This window comes from Canis lupus, chromosome 3 (assembly GCF_011100685.1).
Source record: "Canis lupus familiaris isolate Mischka breed German Shepherd chromosome 3, alternate assembly UU_Cfam_GSD_1.0, whole genome shotgun sequence".
NCBI classification, from domain to species: domain Eukaryota; kingdom Metazoa; phylum Chordata; class Mammalia; order Carnivora; family Canidae; genus Canis; species Canis lupus.
Window position 1 is genome coordinate 59,996,195 of NC_049224.1, and position 22,006 is coordinate 60,018,200.

Here is a 22,006-nt window from a genome sequence, read left to right on the forward strand (position 1 = left end):
GTAATTACATCATGGGAACAGTCACCCCTGCTCTCCCAGGAAGGAGGCGTGGGCCCCAGCAGTGAGCACCATGTCTGCGGAGCCTGCAATCAAACTCCCCGTTGTGCACCTGAGATGGATGCTTGGCCCCAGCGCATGAAGCATGTCCTTGCTCTGTGCCTCATGGTCTCCTCGAAACAAAGAATGTGCGCCGCTGGAACTGAAGGGTCTTACCAGGGAAGGAGTTTTGGGAGGCCGAAGCCAGGTGTCACGGGGCTCGGCCCACAATACCTAGCCCAGGTGTGGAAGAGGATTCTGTGGTCACAGTGGGCCCTGTGGGGCTGATGGTTCTGAACCCTGGGCTGGGCTACGATCTCTGTTTATAAAGGGATAATTTGCGTGAATGCAAAGGAAGGCCGTTGCAAGGTGGAGAAGGGATATTCAGGAGTGTGATCAGAACGGCCACTGCTGTTTATTAAAAGGAGCTGCAGCAGACTCTGCTAGTCTGTGTGCTGGTGCCATGCCACACCAGGCAGCCTTTGCTGCTCCTCTTGTCCTGGCCCCTACAATCACCTCGTCCCTTGCATGGCTACCACTTACAATATGCCTGTCTTCTGGCCTATGACAGCTTTGGGACAAGAGGTACTTGCGGGGTGCAGGGAACAGGAGCTACATGCCTATGGCCTCAGGGCTGGAAGGGCCACCGCTGGAATTGAAAACTGGCTCTCCTGCTCTCTGGTTCCATATGACCTCTGAGCTCAGCACCTGCTGCCCAGGAGATGGAAGCCAGCCTTTCCTTCCGAGGGGTGCCCGTGGACGTGCTTCACTAAAAAAGTCACCCCTTCAGCCTCAGCAGTTGGGGGAGAAAAGAATATCATAAAACCACAAGGGTGTGAGTGACCCAGGGGAATTGTGACCTATGCAAATGCTAGCTCATTGTTTTTCAAGAATCTGACTGTTCCTTCATCTCCGAGTGCACTTATTGGACAGGTTCCACCCCATTCCTTGTGTTCAAATTAAACAGCCGTGCCGAGTGGTCTGGGCAACGGTAACATGCTGTCATTTAGATCAGAGGCACCTCTCTCTGCGAGCCCAGGCTCATCTGAGGGGTTGGGAGATCAAAAATAAGAATAAATTAAATATGTATTATATATTCCATATCTTTGCCATCTCTTAGAAGCCCCAGTAGGAAAGTTATTAATTTGTAGAGCAGGGAACATCCAGACTCAGAAGGAGAAAAGCCCCGCATACACAGATCACCCATTTCCATGGCCCTGGGGGGCTGGGCCTTTTATAGACAGCGGTGAGACCACCTGCATAGAAACAAGGTAACTGGGTGTTTTGTACAAAATTTATTATCTCCTAGAAATACAGAATCAGCATTGACCTTGACTCAGATCTAGTCTGTACACGTTCCACAGGCCCAAGCACATGGATATGAGAGGACTTAGGGATAGAAGGACAGACCACTGGGGTCAGGGGTGTAGTGGATGAGGGATGGACATAGAGACAGCTGGGGGCAGGGGTGATGTGGATGAGGGATGGACATAGAGACAGCTGGGGGCAGGGGTGATGTGGATGAGGGATGGGCATAGAGATAGCTGGGGGAAGGGGTGCAGTGGATGAGGGATGGGCATAGAGATAGCTGGGGGCAGCGGTGCAGTGGATGAGGGATGGACATAGAGACAGCTGGGGGCAGCGGTGCAGTGGATGAGGGATGGACATAGAGATAGCTGGGGGCAGGGGTGCAGTGGATGAGGGATGGGCATAGAGACAGCTGGGGGCAGGGGTACAGTGGATGAGGGATGGGCATAGAGACAGCTGGGGGCAGGGGTGCAGTGGATGAGGGATGGACATAGAGACATCTGGGGGCAGCGGTGCAGTGGATGAGGGATGGGCATAGAGACAGCTGGGGGCAGCGGTGCAGTGGATGAGGGATGGGCATAGAGACAGCTGGGGGCAGGAGTGCTGTGGATGTGGAAATGATGGTACAGATGCAGATGACCCTACCCGAACAATAACAGTTGGAGGTGGGGACAGTCTAGATCCAGGGACAGACAGGTACAGACAGACAGGTGCAGGTACAGGGAGGTGGAGGTGGCCAGAGCTGTAGATACAGAGAGGGTGGGCCGCGTGCTCCCTGGTGGTTAAGCCGGGCTCAGGCCTGGGTCCAGAACAGTCGTATGTGGTACATGGATGGAAGTGGACTGGCCCAGCCCACTGGCCTGCTGGATACATTTAACTATTTCTCATTTTAAACTTCACCAAGGACCCGAGGCTGGGGGCCAGGGGTGAGCATCAGGGCAGGGGGTGGTTCTGAGCTCGTTCTGTGCCCCTGAAGGGAAAGGCGTCCCTTTGCCAGCCCCATACTCTCTGACTCGGCTGTGTGACCTGTGCCCTGGCCATGGGCAGAGGGAAGGAGCTGGTGCTGCTGCAGCCCCACCCCTGGCCCCCTACCCCTCCAGGCCGTGCCCTGCGCCCTGCCAGGTCCTCTCACTGCTCTCCACCTGTAGGGGTGAGGGGTAGGGGTACATTCCAGGGCGCCTGTCATGGCACAGCCTAAGGTCTGCCTGAAGCCCAGACCATCAGAGGGGGTCGGCAATGCCACGCGGGGGCTTCTGGCTCCAGTCTCAGGCTCTTCCCACTGCACATGCAATTGAAGTGAGTGTTCAAGTGTTCCTTTATCAGCATAACTCCAGCCCAAATGCCTTTGCTGGAAGAGCCTTGAACATTTTCCAGTGGGTTCGGCACTGTGTTCAGTGCTTCTCCTATTCCTCTGACTCAGCCAGGGTGTGGAGTGAAGACACGGAGATGTGTTAGATGTCCCCTTGGTGCTGGGTGTCCCACTATAGCTCCTCTGATTCTATCAATCCATTTCTTAACTCTTAAGTACTGTTCATTTTCTAAACTAGGAAGCCAAACCCAGAAAGGTGAAGAAACTGCTGACATCATTCAGTTAATAAGTGGCTGAGCTGGGGGCATTTGGGTGGTGTAGTCGGTTGAGCATCTGAATCTTGGTTTTGGCTTACGTCACAATCCTGGGGTCCTGGGATCAAGCCCCGTGTTGGGCCTCCAGACTCATTGGAGAGTCTACTTGGGATTCTCTTCCTCTCTCTCCCTCTGCCTACCCCCTACCTCAAATAAATAAATCTTTTTTTAAAAAAGAAAGAGTTGATGTGGTATGTAGGGAATCCAATATGGCAGCAGGGGGTGGTCTGTGGAGCAAAAAAAGGGGTGAGAGCTGCCATTTATCTCACACCTGCTGGTTGTCAGGTGCTGGCCAGGGGCCTGTCTACTGGAAGTCTCATTGACTTGTCTCATCAGCCCCAAGAAATGGGCCTTGTCAGCCCCATGTGCCCAGAAAGACAGTGTGGCCCACCCAACAGCAGGAGGGGCCTTACTACCCTGCTCTGTTGGACCCTGGCCTAGCCTCTTCTTTTCAGGAGTCCTAGCCTCTCCCCATCCCTCTGTGGATCAGGACCATAGGCAGCACGGTGCTAGACTGTCCCCTGCCACCTGGCACTCATTCCCGAAGGCAGCCCCTGGCCCCCAAGGGCTCCTAGGCCTGCTGTGTTCCTCTCACATCTGACACCCACCTGGCCCAGCCCTGTGACACTTGGTCTACCTGGCCCCCTTGCTATGAGAAGCAGATAGCACCATGCCCTTGGTGTGGTGGGGACACTCCCACAGCCTGTCTCGCAGCAGGTGGGATGGTGAGCAGGTAGGCAGCAAGCTCTGGAGAAAGTCTCCTTGAGTCCAAAGCCCCATCCTCCTGTGTGACCTTTGTGAGTTAGTGAACTCCTAGGAGAATTGGAGTGATGGACTCCCTGTCCTCGTAGAGACAGAGTCAAGACTCGGTGGTGGCACATGGCAGCATTCAGCATAGAGCCTCCGTGGAATGTTGGTCACCCTGATGCCTCTGAGACTCTGTTTCTCCATCTGTGAATTAGGGCTCACAGCAGCAAAATCGTTTGTTGTGAGTTGCCAGGCAAAGGGAGCGGTCATGCAGTGCCCAGCTAGGGGTCACCTCACCACTCTCCAGGTGGGCACCGAGTTGGGATAGGGAGGTTTCTGGAAGCCAGCAGGGCAGTGGGATAGCCCAGGATCTACATCTGCCAATGGTCACCGTGTCTTGTTTGCCCGAGTCCCAGGAAACAGCATGTGGGAAATAGGACTTTGTCTCATTGTCATAAACCACCTCCACCAAAGTGCAGCAGGCTATGAATAACCACACTGGATGAGGCTGTTGCCTATGGTAAGCCCTTGGTATCCGATGCCATTTGGGATGGTTGTATATGCTCCACTGGGGAAGAATTAATGCCCCTGTTTTCCATGGTAATGGATTTGTATTTCTCCACTTAGAAGTTTCTAGCAGCTGCAGACAGAATTGCTTTATCTGTGTATGCATCTATCCATTCATGCATCCATCCATGCATCCATCCTCCATCCATGCATTCATCCATGCATGCATGCATCCATCCATCCATACATGCATGCTCCATGCATCCATCCATCCATGCATCCATCCGTGCATCCATCCTCCATGCATGTATGCATCCATTCATCTATCCATCCATCCATCCTCCATCCATCTATCCATCCATCATTTCATCCATCTATCCATCCACCCATGCATGCATGCATCCATCCATCCATCTATGAATCTATCCATCCTCCATCCATCCATCCATCCATCCATCCATCCACTCATCTGCTAACATTACTGAGGTTTTACTCTGTTGGGGCAGCAAGATGAACAGTGGAAGGAGGAAGCCACAAACTGGCTGTGTGTTCCTGGGCTGGCCATTTGTCCTCTCTGAGCCTCAGTGGTCCTGTCTCTGGAGGATTCCTTACTTCTGACCTTATATGGATTCTTGGGAGACATGAACTAAACATTTATAAAGTACATGGATAGTCATTGAGTAGGAGCCTGTAAACTTACCTGAGACTTGATGTGGTCAGGGAGGGCTTCCCGGAGGCAGCAGAGCCTCAAACATCTCAGGAGATAGACACTCATTCCCCAAGACACAGTAAAAAACCAAACCAAACAAACAACACAGTATAGGGAAGTGCTGTAAACATGAAATGTATTAATTACATGTTTAAAGAGTTAGGAATATTTTCTCCAAGTATAGCTGGTTTTTACTGGACCCATTAAGCTGGTAAATGAACCAGCATCTAATGGTCAAAAGAAATCCCTGTAATCATCGTCAGGAGGTCAAGGGTTTCTGAAGTGTGTTTCTGAGCACTGATTGAATCAAGTGTGTTTCTGAGCATTTTTAGTTTAATCAAGGATTGTAGAATTTGAGAGCCAATGTTTATTTAACATTACACTAAGATATTTTATTGAATAAAAAATGAAAGTGAATGGCATTCTCTTAAACTTTATGTAGAAGGATAGCTGCTTGTGCATAACAAAATTTTCTGAAAATAGAAAAAGAAACCAAGGAGAGGGAATTTGCTTAGAAACTCTTAAAACTCGCCGTGAAGTTGCTGGCTTTGGAAATAGTCTGTTAGTGAGGTGGCCGAGCACCTGAAGCAGACCCCTGCCGACGCACCGCACACACAGCGATCAATGAGAATTAGCAGTGAGAAAGATGGTTTTCCAGAAAGGTGAGGAAAAGAGGCCATTGGCCCATTTGGTACTTTCAGCAGAAAACAGAAGGCTGTGCCCTGTGTTTGGTGAGAGACTAGGAGAGAATATGCGGTTGGGTCTCAGGGCTGAAGCCTTGTGCCAAAGTTAGATGTGTCAAGGGGAAAAAAAGTAAAAAATCCAAATATAGCAAGAAAAGTCAAGAGAATATACACAATCATTTCAGCCAGACAGGAAACCCAGAATTTATAGGAAAATGTATGGGACACATTTGATGTATAAAACAGAACTGTGTGTAAGGCCAAAATGCTGTGAACCAAAATCAACAGAGCGCAGCCACACGTCTGAGGAGGGCAGGACTAATATGCAGTAGCCACCTCTGGCATGTTTCTGGAAAGCTCTAGTAAGCTGGGAGCAGCAGGAGGTGAAGAGTGGAAGGCCTGGGGCGGTGGGTGGATGTTCTCAGAACAGCAGCCCCCCGTACCTGTTAACTGGCGAGAAGATGCTCAGCCCCGAGGAGGCAGAGGCCGGACGGGACCGCTGTCTCCTCAGCCCTCAGCGATGCGTAAATAAGACACGGAGATCTGTGTCAGGCCTTCTCTCCCGAGCCTCGGGAATGGGAGTGAGCGGCCCCGGGGGCGGCCCACGCGTTCCCGGTGCGGAGGGCCAGCGGCAACACCCACCAGGGGACATAGACATGGGACCTTCACCGCCACCCCTGCTAGCTCCCCGAGGGCGACGAGAACGGCAGGACTTAAGGCTTCATGGATGGGATGTTTCTACAGCCTGAATGTGACAAAAACAAGCTGGGCAGCGGGGAGCAGAGCGGGTACCTGTAGACAGGGCGCCGGGCCGAGCGCATCCACACCAGGGACCCCTGGGCAGTCGGGAGAGGGACGCTGTCATCAGGCTGGAGCAGTTTCCACATTGTATTATTTTTCAAATTCAATATATTTAAACTAAAAAGAAAACAAAAGCGTTCACCCATTTCCCCCAAACCCCCACCCTGGGCGGCCGGCCTCTCCCTCTCCCTGCTCCCTCCCTGACCCATGTATAGGTGAGATCATACTGTACTTGTACTTCTCTGACCTGTATCACTTAGTGCAATGCCCTCACCTGTATCACTTAGTGCAATGCCCTCAAGTTCCATCCACCTTGTCACAAATAGCAGGATTTCCTTTTTTATGGCTGAGTAGTAGTCCAGAGTGTATATATGCACACGTGTATGCGTGCATGCGTGTGTGTGTGTGTGTGTGTGTGTGTGTGTGTCTATCCATTCATCCATCAATGGACACTTGAGTTGCCATGTCTTGGCTATCATACATAATGCTGCTGTGAACTTGGAGGTGCATTTATCTTTTCAAGTTAGTGTTTTTGCTTCCTTTGGATAAATACCCAGAAGTGGGATTGCTGGATCGTGTGGGAGTTCTATTTTGAATTTTTCGAGGGCCTTTGTGTTTTCTAGTGGCTACACCAATTTACATTCTACCAGTAGTGTACTCAGATTCCCTTTTCTCCACATCCTCGCCAACACTTGTTATTTCTTGTCTTTTTGGTGATAGCCATTCTGACAGGTGTGAGGTGATGTCCCGTCGTGGATATGATCTGCATTCCCCTGATGATGAGTCATGTGGAGCATCTTTTCATGCACCTGTTGGGCATCTGTATGTCTTCTTGGGATCAATGTCTGTTCAGATCCTCTGCTCCTTTTTCAATGGTATCGTTTGGGACTTTTTTTTCTGTTGAGTTATATAAGTTCTTTAGATATTTTGGATCTTAGCCCCTTATCAGATTTGTAAGCTGTTTTTGTTTTTTTTTTTTTAAATTATTCTGTAGGGGGATCTCTGGGTGGCTCAATGGTTTAGCACTTGCCTTTCGCCCAGGGTGTGATCCTGGAGTCCCAGGATCGAGTCCCACATCGGGCTCCCTGTGTGGAGCCTGCTTCTCCCTCTGCCTGTATCTCTGCTTCTCTCTCTCTCTCTTTCTCTGTCTCTCATGAATAAATAAATAAAATCTTTAAAAAAATAAATCAGGGGCAGCCTTGGTGGCTCAGCGGTTTAGCGCCGCCTTCAGCCCAGGGCCTGATCCTGGGATCCGGGGTCGAGTCCCACGTCGAGCTCCCTGCATGGAGCCTGCTTCTCCCTCTGCCTGCGTCTCTGTGTCTCCCATGAATAAAATTAAATCTTTAAAAAAATAAAAAAAATAAAAAAATAAATCATTCCATAGGTTGCCTTTTCCCCTTGGTGATGGCATCCTTTGATGTGTAGAAGCTTTTTAGTTTGATAAAGTCCTACTTGTTGATTTTTTCTTCTGTTGCTTTTACTTTTGCTGTCAAATTCAAAAAGTCATCACCAAGAACTATATCAAGGACATTAATGACTATGTTTTCTTCTGGGAGTTTTATAACATCGGGTTTTATGTTCAGTCTTTAATCTATTTTGAGTTAGTTTGCGTGTGTGATGTAAGATAGTGAGTGGTCCAGTTCCATAATTTTGTGTATTTTGTGTGTGTGGCTGTCCAGTTTTCCCAACACTATTTATTGAGGAGACTCACCTTTCCCCAGTGCATATTCTTGGCTCCTTTGTTGCAATTAACTGGCCATATATGCATGGGTTTATTTCTAGGCTCTCTATTCTATCCGATTGATCTGTATGTCTGTTTTTATGCTGTTACCATATTGTTTTAATTTTTTGTTTTTTTTAAGATCTTATTTATTTCACACACACACACACACACACACACACACACAAGACAGAGCACAAGCAGGAGGAATGGCAGAGGGAGAGAGAGAAGCAGGATCCTCACTGAGTAGAGAGCCTGATGCAGGGCTCAATCCCAGGACTCTGGGATCATGACCTGAGCTTGAAGGCAGATACTCTACTGACTGAGCCACCCAGGAACCACCCCCCCCATATTGTTTTAATTACTGTAGCTTTGTAATATAGTTTGAAATCAGGAGGCGTGATTCCTGTAGCTTTGTTCTTCTTTCTTAAGTTTGCTTTGGCTATTTGGGGTCTTTTGTGCCACACATATTTTAAGATTGTTTGCTATATATATATACTTTTTAGTGTCATTGAAATTTTGATAGGCATTGCATTAAACCTGTAGATTGCTCTGGGGGGTATGGACATTTGAATAATATTAATTCTTCCAATCCATGAGCATGGTATATCTTTCCATTTATTTGTGCCTTCCTCAACTTCTTTTATTAACATCTTAATAAGCAGGTCTTTACATCACCTTGGTTGAATTTATTCTGAAGCGTTTTATTCTTTTGGACACAATTGTTAATGAGAATATTTTCTTAATTTCTCTGATAGTTTATTATTAGTAATAGAAATGCAACAGATTTTTGGGTATGGATTTTGTACCCTGCAACTTCACTAAATTCTTTTATTGGTTTTAACTTTTTTTTTTATTCAGTCTTTAGGGTTTTCTATGTATAATATAATGTCATCTGCAGAGAATCAAAGATTTATTTTTTCTTTCCTACTTGGATGCCCCTTTTTTTCTTTTTTTGACTTGGATGCCATTTATTTCTTTATCTTGCCTAATTGCTCTGGCTAAGATTTCTAATACTAAAGTCAAATAAAAGTGTCGAGACTGGGTATCCTCGTTTTATTCCTGATCTCAGAGAAAAAGCTTTCAGCATTTCACCATGGAGAATGGTGTCAGTTGTGGGCTTGTCATATATGGCCTTTGTTATGTTTAGGTATGTTCCTTTATACCTCCACTTAATTGAGATACATTATAGTAAGCAAGAAAAGCAAGATAGAGGGTAGGAGATAATGTTATCTTGCTTAATGTGAAACAAAACCTACCAACAGCAAAACAAGCCTGCCGCACAGAGGTCTGTGTGTGTGCAAGTATGGGAGCTCAGAGAAGGATCTGAGGAGTTCTCCCTGGGATGTTTGGTTGGGTTTTGTTGTCTGGGTGTGGATGGAGGGAAGTTTTGTGGATGGGGTTGGGGTGATTAATTTTACAAAACTTGTAGGAAGGTCATGGGGAACAGGAGAGAGGGGAGCATAAGGGTGGTCACCGGTCCCCTCACTGACTCTTCTGCCATAGTTGTGGGTGATGGAATTTCACACCATTTACACTTCTTCTGTTCTATACGTATGTATCATTCAGGTTTCTACAGTGCACAAATATGATTCATATAATCAGAAACAAAACAACAAAGCGACTTTCATTGCATGGACAAAAAATTGGCAGCACTGTGCATCTGAGCTCTGAGGAGAGGCCCAGAGGAATGATTAAAAAAAAAAAAAGATAGAGAACATTGTAGAAAGAAAACAAAATTGGAAAGGAAGAAAGGGCTAACATCCTTTGGGCTGGCGAGAAGTGAATCATCAGGAAGCTGTGTCCTGGGGAAGAGCATTGCATGCACAGTGCATGTCGTGCTGTGAGCAGGACAGGGAAGGACACGGGGACTGTGATGGCACACTGAACCCATACAATAGCACCTTGTGGGTCACTGTTAATTTCTTTGGAGGCCACCTCTGTCAAAGCCCAAGCAGGACTTCAGTTCTGCTTGAAGCACACAGAGACAGGTGAGGCCGATGGGCTGCCCCAGGAATTCAGGGACTTGCTGCTACTTCTAGAGCAGAGGGACAAAGGGAGATGGTGGCTCTCCTGCAGTTCAGGATCCAGGCTCCCAGCAGGAGCCAGAATCGGGGTGAGCCTGCTGGGCAGGAGCTGGAGGGAAGAGGCACAGACTCTGCTGGAGACAGGAAACAAAGGAGAAATACCCCAGTGTCTCCCTCCCTCCCTCCTGCAGCCCCCACAGAGCCTGCCCCCACAGAGCCCACTGGGACATGTGATGGCCTGGGTCAGGGGGCCTGTGGGGTCGGGCTCCCGTGGCTCAGAGCAGAGTGGGGACAGGGAATAGGTTTGAGGGAAATGAGAATGGCTGTCAGGGCAGGGAATATATTTTCAAGTCTATTCTCATCACATCAAGAGGAGGACCTTGAGGCAGACACGGAGGGCATTCCTGTCATTCCCACTGCCCAGGTGGGGAGAGCGAAGCTCTGAAAGGCCTGGGACGAGCCACCAGAAAGAAAGGGCTCTGCAGGGCGAGGGAGGCGGGAGGCCAAGGAGGCCATGCTCACCTCCCACCTCCTGGCAGCGGCCTCACTGGGCTTGAGAGGTGGGCACTGAGGGGGGCTCTTGACAGGATGAGTACCAGGTGTAATGCTATATGTCGGCAAATCGAACTCCAATAAAAAATATACGAGAGAGAGAGAGAGAGAGGTAGTTCTACGAGATTCCACCTCCTTGCCTGACGGGGTGTGTGCCAGGATCTGGGGTTCAGTGACAGACTCAGGAGGGAGCTGCCTGGGCGAGGAGGGAGTCGAGGTGCCTTTCCAAACCACCGCCTCTGGCGTGGCAGCTGCTGTCACTGCTTCGGGGACTGAGAAATTACATCTCTCTCTCTAAATGTTCCTTTTTTATTTCTTTCTTTCTTTCTTTTTTAATTGCCATGACTGGAATAATCCCAGTTTATCTTCTCTTTCACCCTTGACGGTGAATTTAATTTAATAGGCTGTAACTGCCCTGCCTCTGATCTTTAAATGCTGTGTTTATTTGCCTTATTAGCATGGATGCTATGTTTGAAGAAAGTGCACAGATGTCTTGCAATGTGGGGCTTCAACCAGCGGCTGGATTGTCGAGTGGCCTTGCTATGTCCACGGCCCCTGACTGAAGCTGATGTGGACAAAGAGGCTTCTATTCCCCTGGGGCCGCAGGAGCCCGCTGTAGTGTGGGAATGACAGGGGAGACTGAGCCGATGGAAGGAGGCCAAGGCCGTCCCTACTGAATGTTCTGGAGCTCTGTCTGGGAGAGTCCAGCTTGAGGCCCCCAGATAGGACAGGTGTCCCTGCCCTCCCCAGCTGTCCACAACTTGTGTGTGTGTGTGTGTGTGTGTGTGTGTGTGTGTGTGTGATGTCCTCCTGCTGACTTCCCCCAGGAGGGCCCCAGCCCTGTCCGTCACTAAGTTGGCAAGACCAGAGGTTGAAATCTGAAGCGCCCTTACTTCATGACACAGTCCAATTCCAGGCCCCTGGAAGCCAGTGGCCTTAAGCAAGGAAACCAGGGAGGAGCTGTGTCCTGTTCAATAAGTATCCTGCCCAGGAAAGGCAGCTTCAGCGTCCTACCACAGGGCCTTTGCACATGCTGTTCTCTTTTCCAGACACTCACATGGACCAACTCCTCAATGCATTCAAGTCCCTGTTCAAATGTCATGTCATTGGGAGGGCATCCTGTGCCCCTCTGAAGTAGCAGCCCCTTATTCTGTGATTCATAGCATGACCTGACGCTATACATTTGTCCTGCTTATTTATCCTCTGACTGTCCCCCTATAGCATCAGCTCTCTGGGGTCAGGAGCCCTGGCATCTGGTTACCCCCCAGGAAGGGGTGAAGCCAGAACAAGTGTCCTGCTTTCCTGGTGGCCCCGGAGAGAGGACCACACATTGTCCTAGATCTTTTCATCATGGGACGTGTACTCTGGAGATGACCTGGGGAGAAAGGGAGCAGGAAAGGTAGAAGGAGTGAATGAAGGAGAGAATGGCTCACACAGAAAACCAGAGACATGTGGAGAGAGAGAGACAGACAGATCCAGAGACACAAGGACAGAGCTGTCCCGTGGAAGAACTCTCAGAGACGTAGAGAGATGGAGAAAGAATGCACACAGATACCAACACAGAGAGAGACAGAGACAGAATTGGAGGTGCATCAAGAGGCCAGAGATCCAACACAGAGAGAGACAGGGAGCTGGACCTGGGTGGCAGGGTCTGCAGACACTGGTTGGGGACGCCCGCCGAGACCGCTGGGGGCTGAGCAGCACCCGGAACAGCCCGTTTCTTCACGTTGCTAAAAAATTGAGGCTTTCTCCTTCATCTCGTCTGGAATTCTAGCATCAGCTGTCTGCCGCTCCCCCAGATGCTCAGACGCAGGAAATTCAGACAGGCTTGGGCCTGGCCCTCTTCCAGCTAAGAATCTGTCCTCAGGAAAAGACTCTCCTCCATGGGGAAGGAAACAGAACTGACATCACCCTGGGGCCTGAATCGTGCACATCCATCTCTGGCAGGTCCTTGCAAGGTGGTGTGTTGTTGTTGAAGATACACAGTGTCCTCCCGTGTGGGCAGCACTGTGGGCATGGCGGATTCATTTGCACGCTTCCTGTGAAGAACAGCACAATGACATCCTGGTGTTCTTAAAATAGAAGTTGAGTCACATGCTGGAATCAACCCAGTAATGGGCCCTGGGATCCAGGAGACATAATGATGGTATAAACAGGCAGCATGGTTACTGGGAGGGCATTTTAAAGGCTCAGTCAGTCATTCATCAAACATCTCCTAGGCTCCTGGTGGTGGAGCCTCCACAAAGCCTCTCCATGTACCCCCTCTCAGAGCCCAGCCCAGGGCCGGGCACGCAGCAGGTGCCCAAGAACATGTGAGTTGGATGGATGGAAGGAAAGAAGGAAAGAAGGAAGGAAGGATGGATGGATAGATGGATGGATGGATGGATGGATGGATGGATGGATGGATGGATGGCCCGGCCAGGCAGGTGGTGGATGGAAGAAGGGTTGGATGGTCAGAGGGAAGCAGATGGGGAGTGTCAACCAGAAACAAGCCCAGAATACCATGAGACACCACTCACTGGTCTATAGCGAGGACCCACAGGATCGCCCCCACCCCCAGAACTCAGCTCCCCCAGACTCCATCTATACTGACACCTCCTACTTGCCCCCTAGCTTTCCAAGGGCAGGAAAGACATCCCCTCCTCCTACCCCTGCCCCTCCCAGACCCCCTCCCATGGAGGAGTAGGCTCCTTCCCCTACTGATGGGCCCTCACACAGGTGTGGCTTTCCTGGGGGCCCTACTGGACATTGGGACCCCACATCTCTGTAAGGACAGACCCCAGCTTGGAGGGAGCTTTTCTTCCAATATTAGAACCTGTTCTGTAGGCACTGCCCCTCAGTGGCCATGGGCCTCGGCTGAGCCACTTCATGTACCAGAGCCTCAAATTCTTCTTTTTCCTTCGTGGATTCTTGGGCCCCCCTGTGGGCTGCGGGTGAGGTGAGAGGGTGTGGCACCGTTCCTGGACCAAGCAGCTCATCTGAGGACCAGAACTTGCTTTCTCTGCAGGTGGGTGGGGCGAGGTCGTGGGCTACAGGACCCAACACACCTGGGTCCACCTGCCTCCTCACTTATTTGCTGTGGGATTCTGAGCAAGTCACTGAACCTCTCTGGACCTTGGCTTCCTGGGGTCCGCAATGGGACCCCGGGTTCTCAGTGTGAGAGCACTTGGAGAAGTGGGGCCTGTAATACAGATGCAAGTTGCCTGACTTCTAAAAATGTTTTTGCTGGGGATGCGTGGGGATTCCAGCCACCACTTCCTGGCAGTGTCTGGCAGGAGCCCCCCTGCCCCAGCTCGCTGAGATGGCACCGCTGGCAGAAACACCCCCAGAAGGGGGACCATGGCTTCGGCTGGATTCTAGGAGTGATGTATGCACAAGGGGTCACAGTCCCCCTTCCTGTGGCCTGGAGGTTAAGAATCCACTTGCAGTGTAGCCAAATGTCCTGGGGCAGGTTCCAGGCAGGGGCAGGCACATTGTCCATCTGACACTGTGACGGGTCCTGCCTGTGGGGTGAGAGTCCCCGGCCCCGAGACACCCCCACATGCTCCCGAGGAGACACCCTGACCCAGTGCCTGACCCAGTACCCCCTCCCTGCGTCTCCTAGCTTCTCAGAACTATGGTCACAACGGTCAATCCTGCGTGCTTGCTGAATGACGCACCTTCTCTGAGAAGGGCCAGACTCATAATTCTCATGTGCTTAAAGGCATCTTATCGCTGTTGAACTCTCTGGGGATCTTAAGAATTGGGAGAGACATGTTCTGCCGATTTCCACCTGCTTTGGTTTTCTTGCCTGGAGAGCAGTGATGATGGGGTGCCTGTGGGAGGAGGCGGAGTGATGGGGCCCGTGTGAAGAGACCACATCGGCAAGGGAGGGACGGTGCGGGCGGCTCCTCGCCACACTTCTACTGTTGTTTGCACCATTATGGAAATTGGGCATCATTCACCACTTCAGCAAACTTCCACCGACTGCTCAGGCTGGGAGCTGGGGATGTGGAGGTGAGGGTCACGCCTTGCAGCTTCCATGTTGCTGCAGGGGCTCGGGGCAGCCCAAGCAGGGCCGCACCATGGGCTCTTGACTAGTGGGACTCAGGTTAATGCACAGGGCGTCGGGGGAGGATGACCCCTCAGCAGGGGTGAGGTGGGGAGGGGGCAGGCCCAGGCAGGCATCCCTTGGGGAGGATGAAACATGACCCTGGCTCACACTTACCACAAAACTACAGGAGATCCTCAGCAGTGGGGTCTTCAGGACAGGGATGAGTAGCTTCGCAGGGCAGAGGGTAACCAGACACCAGTACTCTGCTCCCAGGAGCTGGCGCTCTAGATAGGAAGTGAATTAACACAGCTCGTGTATAACATCAGGTAGCAATGTGTGCTATGGATAAAAGTCAAGCAGGCAACAGGGCAGAGCTATGGGAAAGTGGCCTGGGATGCTGTCCTCGGGGACAGTTGAACAAGGCCTGGAATGCAGCAGGGAGTCCATTGCTGTGTGTGTCTGGGAAGGGGAACAGCATGTGCAAAGGCCCAGGGCGGACTGCACACCAGGCGGCATTTCGTAGGCCATGGGGACAGTGCTTTACTCTTCAGGCAATGACACATGACAACACATATGGGTACCACCAACCAGGGCAGCTCACCTGTGCCTTAGTGTCCAGGGTTTTTGTTGAGGTTGTTGGTCATGTGTCCCCTGTGGCTGACTTCGTCTCCTGCCCCTCCGGAAGTAGAGTGATCCCAGCTGACCCAAGACCCCTACCAGGAATCACATCGTCTGCATGGACTGGCTGGCTGGCTGGGGGCACAGGGGAGCAGAGGCGCTCTTACCAGGTGGGACCTGCCAAGGGCTTAGAGGTGACCTTCCAGATGCTAATCTGGGGCTTAGCCTTTCTTTGGAGTGTGCAGAGTTCAGACAAGCCAGACCTTCTGAGCTGACCTCTTACTGCACAGTCACCAACACTTTGTGTTTCCAGGAGGAGGAGGAGGAGGAGGGGAAGGAGGAGGAAGATGGGGAGGGAGGTAATTGCTGTATTCTGGGCCAGCCACTGTGCTGGGAGGTTCATGGCTATCATTTCATTTAATGCTTGTGACGACCGTGGATGGAAGGCATGTCCCCATTGTACAGAAGGGACACGTGTGGTCAATAAATTGAGTCACCAGCTCAAGGTCACACAGGCCCCTCCACTTGAGGGTGACATGGGCCATGGCTGCAGGCCACTGTCTTTGGAGTAATGCTTTAAGCACATGGGTGTCTCTTGTAGGAGACTGGCTGGGAGAAGTTGTGGCCCTTGCTGGGGCTGGCCCCCTGCTTGGCCCAGGAAGGGCTCTGGAGGGGGTCCGACAACTCTTCAGGGTCCTCTGTGCACCCTGGGAGAGCCACAGCCCCCAGTGCACACTTCCCTGGGTGCCTAGGGCAGCAGCTGAACGAGGTTGACCAGGTGGCCCTGGAGCTGCCTCCTCTGTCTGCTGAGAGGAGGGTACGTGGCTGTCTGTCCTGCTGGTTCCCCACAGGCTGCAGGCAGATGCTGCTGCTGCCGCCGCTGCACATGGCCTCTGCTCCATGTAGACAGGAGCCTTTACCTATTGTTTGTCTTCAGTCTCCAGAAACGTTCACCTGATGGATTTCAAAGATGTCTTTGGCATTGGCTTGGTTTGAGGAACTTGGTTGTTTCACCTCCTTGTCGGTGGGTTGGAGTGAGCAGGGATTGTGACCTCTGCCCTCCAGCTGCCCACCCAGGACTGCCCGGAGTCTCCTGGACTCAGGAGCTCTGCTCAGGGCCGGGAGACCTCAGTCAAGGTCATACCCTGGGCCACTCAGCTGCTGTGTGACTTTGAGCCCGTGGCTGCCCTTCTCTGGGCCTGTGTCCTGTTCACAGAAGGGGTGTGGAGGAGGCCTGAAGGAATCTGCCCTGTGTGGCTCTCACAGTGGGGTCTGGGGCTGAGAGCTCATGCAGGGCTGCGGCAGGCTCTGGGTGAGGTCTGGCGGGTGGACATTTGTGTGCTCTTATGGCGGCCTTCCCTGGTCCCCGCTTCGTCTGGGGCTCGAGCTCGGGGCTGGCCAGAGAGCCGGTCCGACACAGTCCCGGCCCTTGAGGGGCTCTCAGGGGGGTCCCTCGAATGGAACAGGTGTCCCAGGGAGCGGTGGGCGTGCAGAAGAGGAGCAGAGGCGGCGTGGCGGGCTGAGGGGGTCGCCCAGGAGGCCATGTGCCTCCTGTCGTCTCCACCTTCCCAGGCTCCTCCTGTGCAGAGGGGTGGATGACCACATCCCTCCCTGTGTGCTCTCCTGGGCCTGACCGTTGGCCCACTGTTGTTGGGGACTCTGCATTTATTCCAAAGGTGTTGGGGACCTCTTGGGGGTAGTTCACAGGGCAGTTGCATGATTTGCGAGAAGAGGAACCTAGTAGAGGGACACAGAGATGGAAAATTCTTGATTCCCAGGAAGACTTGATCTTCTCTGGGTGGTCCCGGCTCCTTCTGAACCCTGACCCACTGCCGGAGTTGTGGGTGCAGATTGAAGACGGCTCTCCCCTCACCTTGTCCTGTCTGGGGAGTGGCTGCTGGCAAGCAGTGGGGACCGCATGCCATGGGGCAGAGCTACCACCCAGGCTGGAGGCCAGGCTGCCCCTGCCACACTCAGCTCCCACACCGTCCACACATTTACTGCCCTGCGCCTCAGTCTCCTGCTCTGGAAACATGGTACATGTTACATGTTGGGGGGATCAAGGGTTTAGTACATCGTGCTCAGCACTTGGTTAGTATGACATCTGGGGGAATAACAATGATGTGCTATTGTCACCAGTCCTGTTATTGTCACCTGATATCACAGACAAATTTGGTCTCAGAGATACGAACTCTCAGAGATCGTCCAAGGTCCAAAACCAGGAAAGGTTGGAGGTGCCTGCAAGGTCGGATCTCTTAACTTCAGCTCAGAGGCCATGTCTTTAGGGACATAGTTTGGGAACGGAAATCGGTAGGCTTTCAGCTTAACTATTCCATTGTGTCATTGAATCCGCCTTTGTTTATACTCCAGGAACTTTTTGCCATAAAAAAATTTTTTTTTTCAATCCGATATCCCCACTTTCATGACTTAAAGTTATTTGATGTTTACCGAGATAGTTGTGTTGTGTCTTATTTCTTACCCCATTTCTGTACTTTGTATTAAAATATTCCTTGTAACATTTAAAAATAGAATTCCCTTCCAGATTGCCTGGATCTTGTCTGCTAATGCCTCTGTGCACTTACTCTTCTTAAAAAAGCTTAATCTATCATTTGGGCTGCCTTTGGCAGGAGCCAAATGTAGTCAAGAGTCATTCAGAAAATCAATTTAGAGCATCAGATTCTCTAATCTGACAAATTGGCATATAAAAGTGTTATCATTTTGTGCCAGGACCCCCTCAAGAATAAATGAGGACCCTCGTTTTTAAGATATCAAATTGTAAGATTTTCTCAGATCTAAAAACACATTTTTTTTTTTAAACAGCACACAGACACTTAGCGCTTCACAGAAGAGCCCCGCTCCTGGGACATAACCCCAGGGAATAATCCAGGATGTGTTGAAATAATGAAGATGTTGTTTATGACGGGCAGAGGGGCTCTGAATAGCAATATATGGGAAAAAATGAATTTCCAAAGTGCATAGCGCGTAAGAGGCACTCAGTGTTTGTAGAAATGCCTGACATAGTTCAGCCTAACGAATGGCCTGTCAGCAATGCCACGTGGCCTGGATGGAATGTCACACAGCCGACAGGAAATGCCGACCATCGTAAATGCAGAATGGGATTTTGTGTACAGGCTGTCACTGCCGCCCTATGAATGTGATCACATTTGGACAAAGGCTGGACGGACGAGTGTAGAGGATGATGGGGCCCAGTCGATGGCTGAAGCAGAAGCTTCTTTTCTTGCTACTGTTGTAGACACTTCCTGTTATTTTCCTCCAATTATCTTTAAATGATTCCAAGAAGAGTGGAGGATGAGTTGGCATATCAAAAAGGAAATTTCATTGTAAGCGGATTGGTAAACTTCTGGAATTTTCCTACGGATAAGTTCCAGGTCCCAAGGGTAGCCTAAGCTGGCGCAGCCCCCAGAGCCATGCCCAGACCCTCTGACTTTGCAGCTCACAACCCCACCCACCCCACCTCTCAGGGGCCTGCTCTCCCAGGCCCTGCCGATCTTCCTCCAAGATGAGGCAGCTGCCGGGTTGGACAGCTTTTCAGAGCCGCATTATCTGGTCTGCAGCTAGTCTTTTCGTGTTATTATTTGTCTTTTTTCTATTTGGATGTTTTCTATTTGAAATTACATTTCTGAGCTTCAGAGAGGCTTGGCATTCTCCCAAATTGGAGAATGTATGCACCCCTGTGCTTCACCCTGGGCCCTGACAGACAGAGGTCGGCCATGGGCAGGGCCTGGTCCTGGCCAGCAACTATCCTGTCCTGTTCCTAGGAGGTGCTTGTGTGTCATTCCCAACAAAAATCTAGAGTGCCCCACGCTGCCTCCCCCAACCCTCCACACTCCCACTGTGTCAGGAGCATCAGAGATGGTGGGCATATGAACCCGCCCGGGCATAAACCCAGCCAGGCCCCTCCAGTTCCCCCATCAGATACAAGTTCCTCAATTAACCTAGAAGACACAGAAATGTCCTGTCTGGTCCCCGGGTCGCTTCTCAGGGAGCCACATCTGGTATCATTAGTTATGGCAGTGGCCTGTCGCCTGCAGCCTCTGGGGCAATTGGCACTTCCCCTTCCTACACCTGCTGCTGCTAATGGCCCCACCCTGCTCCCAGCCTGCAGCCTGGGCTAAGGGTGGCTTGGTCACCTGCCTTGGCCTCTGGAATTGGGCCCAGCTGAGGGCTTGCTGAGCGGCTGTAAAAGCAAGAACATCTATGGGAGGTTGACAGGGCCTTGTATGCCAAGGTGAGCAGCAGGCAGCCCTGCCCCTGCCAGGTGAGCCCTTCCAGTGGGGCACTTCTAGGGACACAGGCCTCCTTTAGTCCCAATGGTTATAAACCAGTTCTAAAGACTCCCCCACCCTCCCCAGTTGGGAAGAGAGCTGCTACAAAGGTCCTACCTTGTGCCATGTTAAAACCTCCAGAAATAAAACCAGCCAGAGCCATGGTGTCCCGTGTCCCCTGGGTTTCCCAGAGCTGGAAGCCAATAGTTGACCTGGAGTCACATTGAGCCAGCTTTGTCCTTGATGAGCAAATGAGCAAATGACCACCTGTTTGACTCTCAGTTTCCTTGTTTGCCCTGAGTGGGTGGTGGAAGGGGAGTAGAGGAGGGGAGCCACCATGTGTCTTCACCTGGGGGCATGAGCTGCCCGGCTGTGACTGAGGCTGCCTTGTGTTATTTTGTCTCCTCGGGACACCGCTGTCTGAGGCCTGGACCTTAGGCCTGTATTCCTTCTGTGCTGCTGCACCGAGTACCCAGCTCCCCTGACCAGCACTCAGGACTGATGGCCAGGGGGCTCTTCCCGAAACACCTGCTCTCTGTAGCCCAATACCCTGTTCCTCCTCCTTCCCCTTTCAGTGCCCATCCCCCTACCCCTTGATTCTCTGTGAGGCCTCCCAGACCCCCCAGGCACCCTTACGCACTTCTCCAGGCTTCCCTGAGAGCACATCCACCTACCTTCCAGAGCTCTGCGCAGGCTTCTAGCACCTTCTCTGGGCTCCATGGGAGCCCCTAGCATGCCAGGCTCTGAGATCTCATAGAAGCTGCTCTAGGCCCCAGAAGCTCATCTTTGGGCTGCATCTCTGTGGTCCTTCAGTCCCATATGCTGGGTTTGTGCCCTCAAAGGCAGCACCCTGTCCTGCTCCACAAAGATGTGGCAGGGGCATTGTTCACTCAGAATGGACATGGGCACAGCCCAGAACAGGATCCTGGAGGCCTCTGCCCCCAGAGGAGTAGGGATTAACTCCTTTGCTGCTGGTCTGTGAAGAGGTCTGGGAAGAGGGTTGGCATGCAGGAGGAGGGGCCCGGGCGGCAGGGGGCCGCTCCTGGAGTTGAGGGGAGGGATACTAACTGGTGTGGAATCATTCCAAGATCTGAGCAACTAGTACAGACCAGCAGGCACCACCAGCTGCAGTCCCTGCCCATCCTCGTCTGCATGCTGAGCCTAGCACAGAGCCTGCGTGGAACAGGCGCTCAGGAAATATTGGTTGAAAGGACCTCTCAAACTGAGAACATTCACTTATTTTTTTTAAGATTTTATTTATTTATTTGAGAGAGAGAGCGCGAACACGAGGGGAGGGGCAGAGGGAGAGGAAGAAGCCAACTCCCCACTGAGCAGGGAGCCCAACATGGTCCTCGATCCCAGGACCCCAAAATCATGACCTGAGCGGAAGGCAGATGCGTCACCCACTGAGCCACCCAGGTGCCCCTGAGAGCATTCACTTATGTCAGGTATTTCTAAGGGTAACACAGGGATTCATTGGGAAGGATGTGATCATCATTATGGAGTGATGAATCCAGGTGGCCAGGAGCCAACTTGAGCCGAAGCGTGCAAGTTGTCTTGCAGGGTAATCTGCTCCCAGGCCACACCCCGACTCCCATCCCTAAGGTGTTGGGAGAGCTGCTGCCAGAGAGACTGGGGCTGTTCTGCAACCTTGCCCAGCCCAACTTCATTCTAGAGAGATCTGCCAGTGAGCATCACGCCGCCTGACACCTGCGGGTGCAGAGGCTCAGCAATCCCAGGGCAGGGCGGCTGGGACCCACATGTGGAAGGGCTGGCTGGGAGACTGGGCCTGTGGGACAGGCTCGGGGTGGGGGTGTGTGCTCTGGCACCACGTGGCGATAGGGACACCAGCCCTCCAGGCCTGCTGGGAACACAGCCGGGTGGATGTCAAACGGGCTTGAGGTGAAAGTGCTGTGAAAGCCAGAGATGATGGTGGCTCAGACCCCTGACTGGGACGGGCTGCAGTCCACACCCAAGGGCTGACCATTAGCGGGTGCCACCCTCCAGGCTCTGCCAGGGAAATGGAGGCGGAAAGTCCAGCCGCGTGGTGGTGGGGTGCTGCACCACGTGAACACCTCCACGGACATCGCTGCAGCTCTCAGGGACAGCCTGGGTTCTGTAGTTGCCGTGTCATTGAGTACCAAGAAGGCACTCCATACTCCCTGAGCCTCGGTCTCCTCATCTGTAAAATGGGAAGGTATGCTCCTGTTTGGACGTGGTTTTCCTGTGTCAACGAGTCCGTGCGTCTGTCAGGCGTGGCATCCAGTGTGTGATAAGCATGTGGTTTCACTAACTGCCCCCTCCCCTCTCACTCAGAGGGGCCCACTCTCCGGATCCTGCCCAGCAGCTGCGGCGG

The 22,006-nt window shown here is 51.8% G+C and overlaps 1 protein-coding gene and 1 long non-coding RNA gene across 2 annotated transcripts in view; one reads left to right on the top strand and one right to left on the bottom strand.

Annotated features, from left to right (window-relative positions):
- The window catches only part of SORCS2 (sortilin related VPS10 domain containing receptor 2), a 459,133-nt gene that overhangs the window by 247,192 nt on the left and 189,935 nt on the right, over nt 1-22,006 (top strand). The window lies entirely within an intron of this gene.
- LOC102152695 lies at nt 8,577-20,475 on the bottom strand. Its single transcript, XR_005357158.1, has 4 exons — nt 20,325-20,475; nt 15,348-15,499; nt 14,921-15,030; nt 8,577-12,752 (listed from the first exon to the last, which is right to left on the bottom strand). It is a non-coding gene; the product is annotated as an uncharacterized LOC102152695 (long non-coding RNA).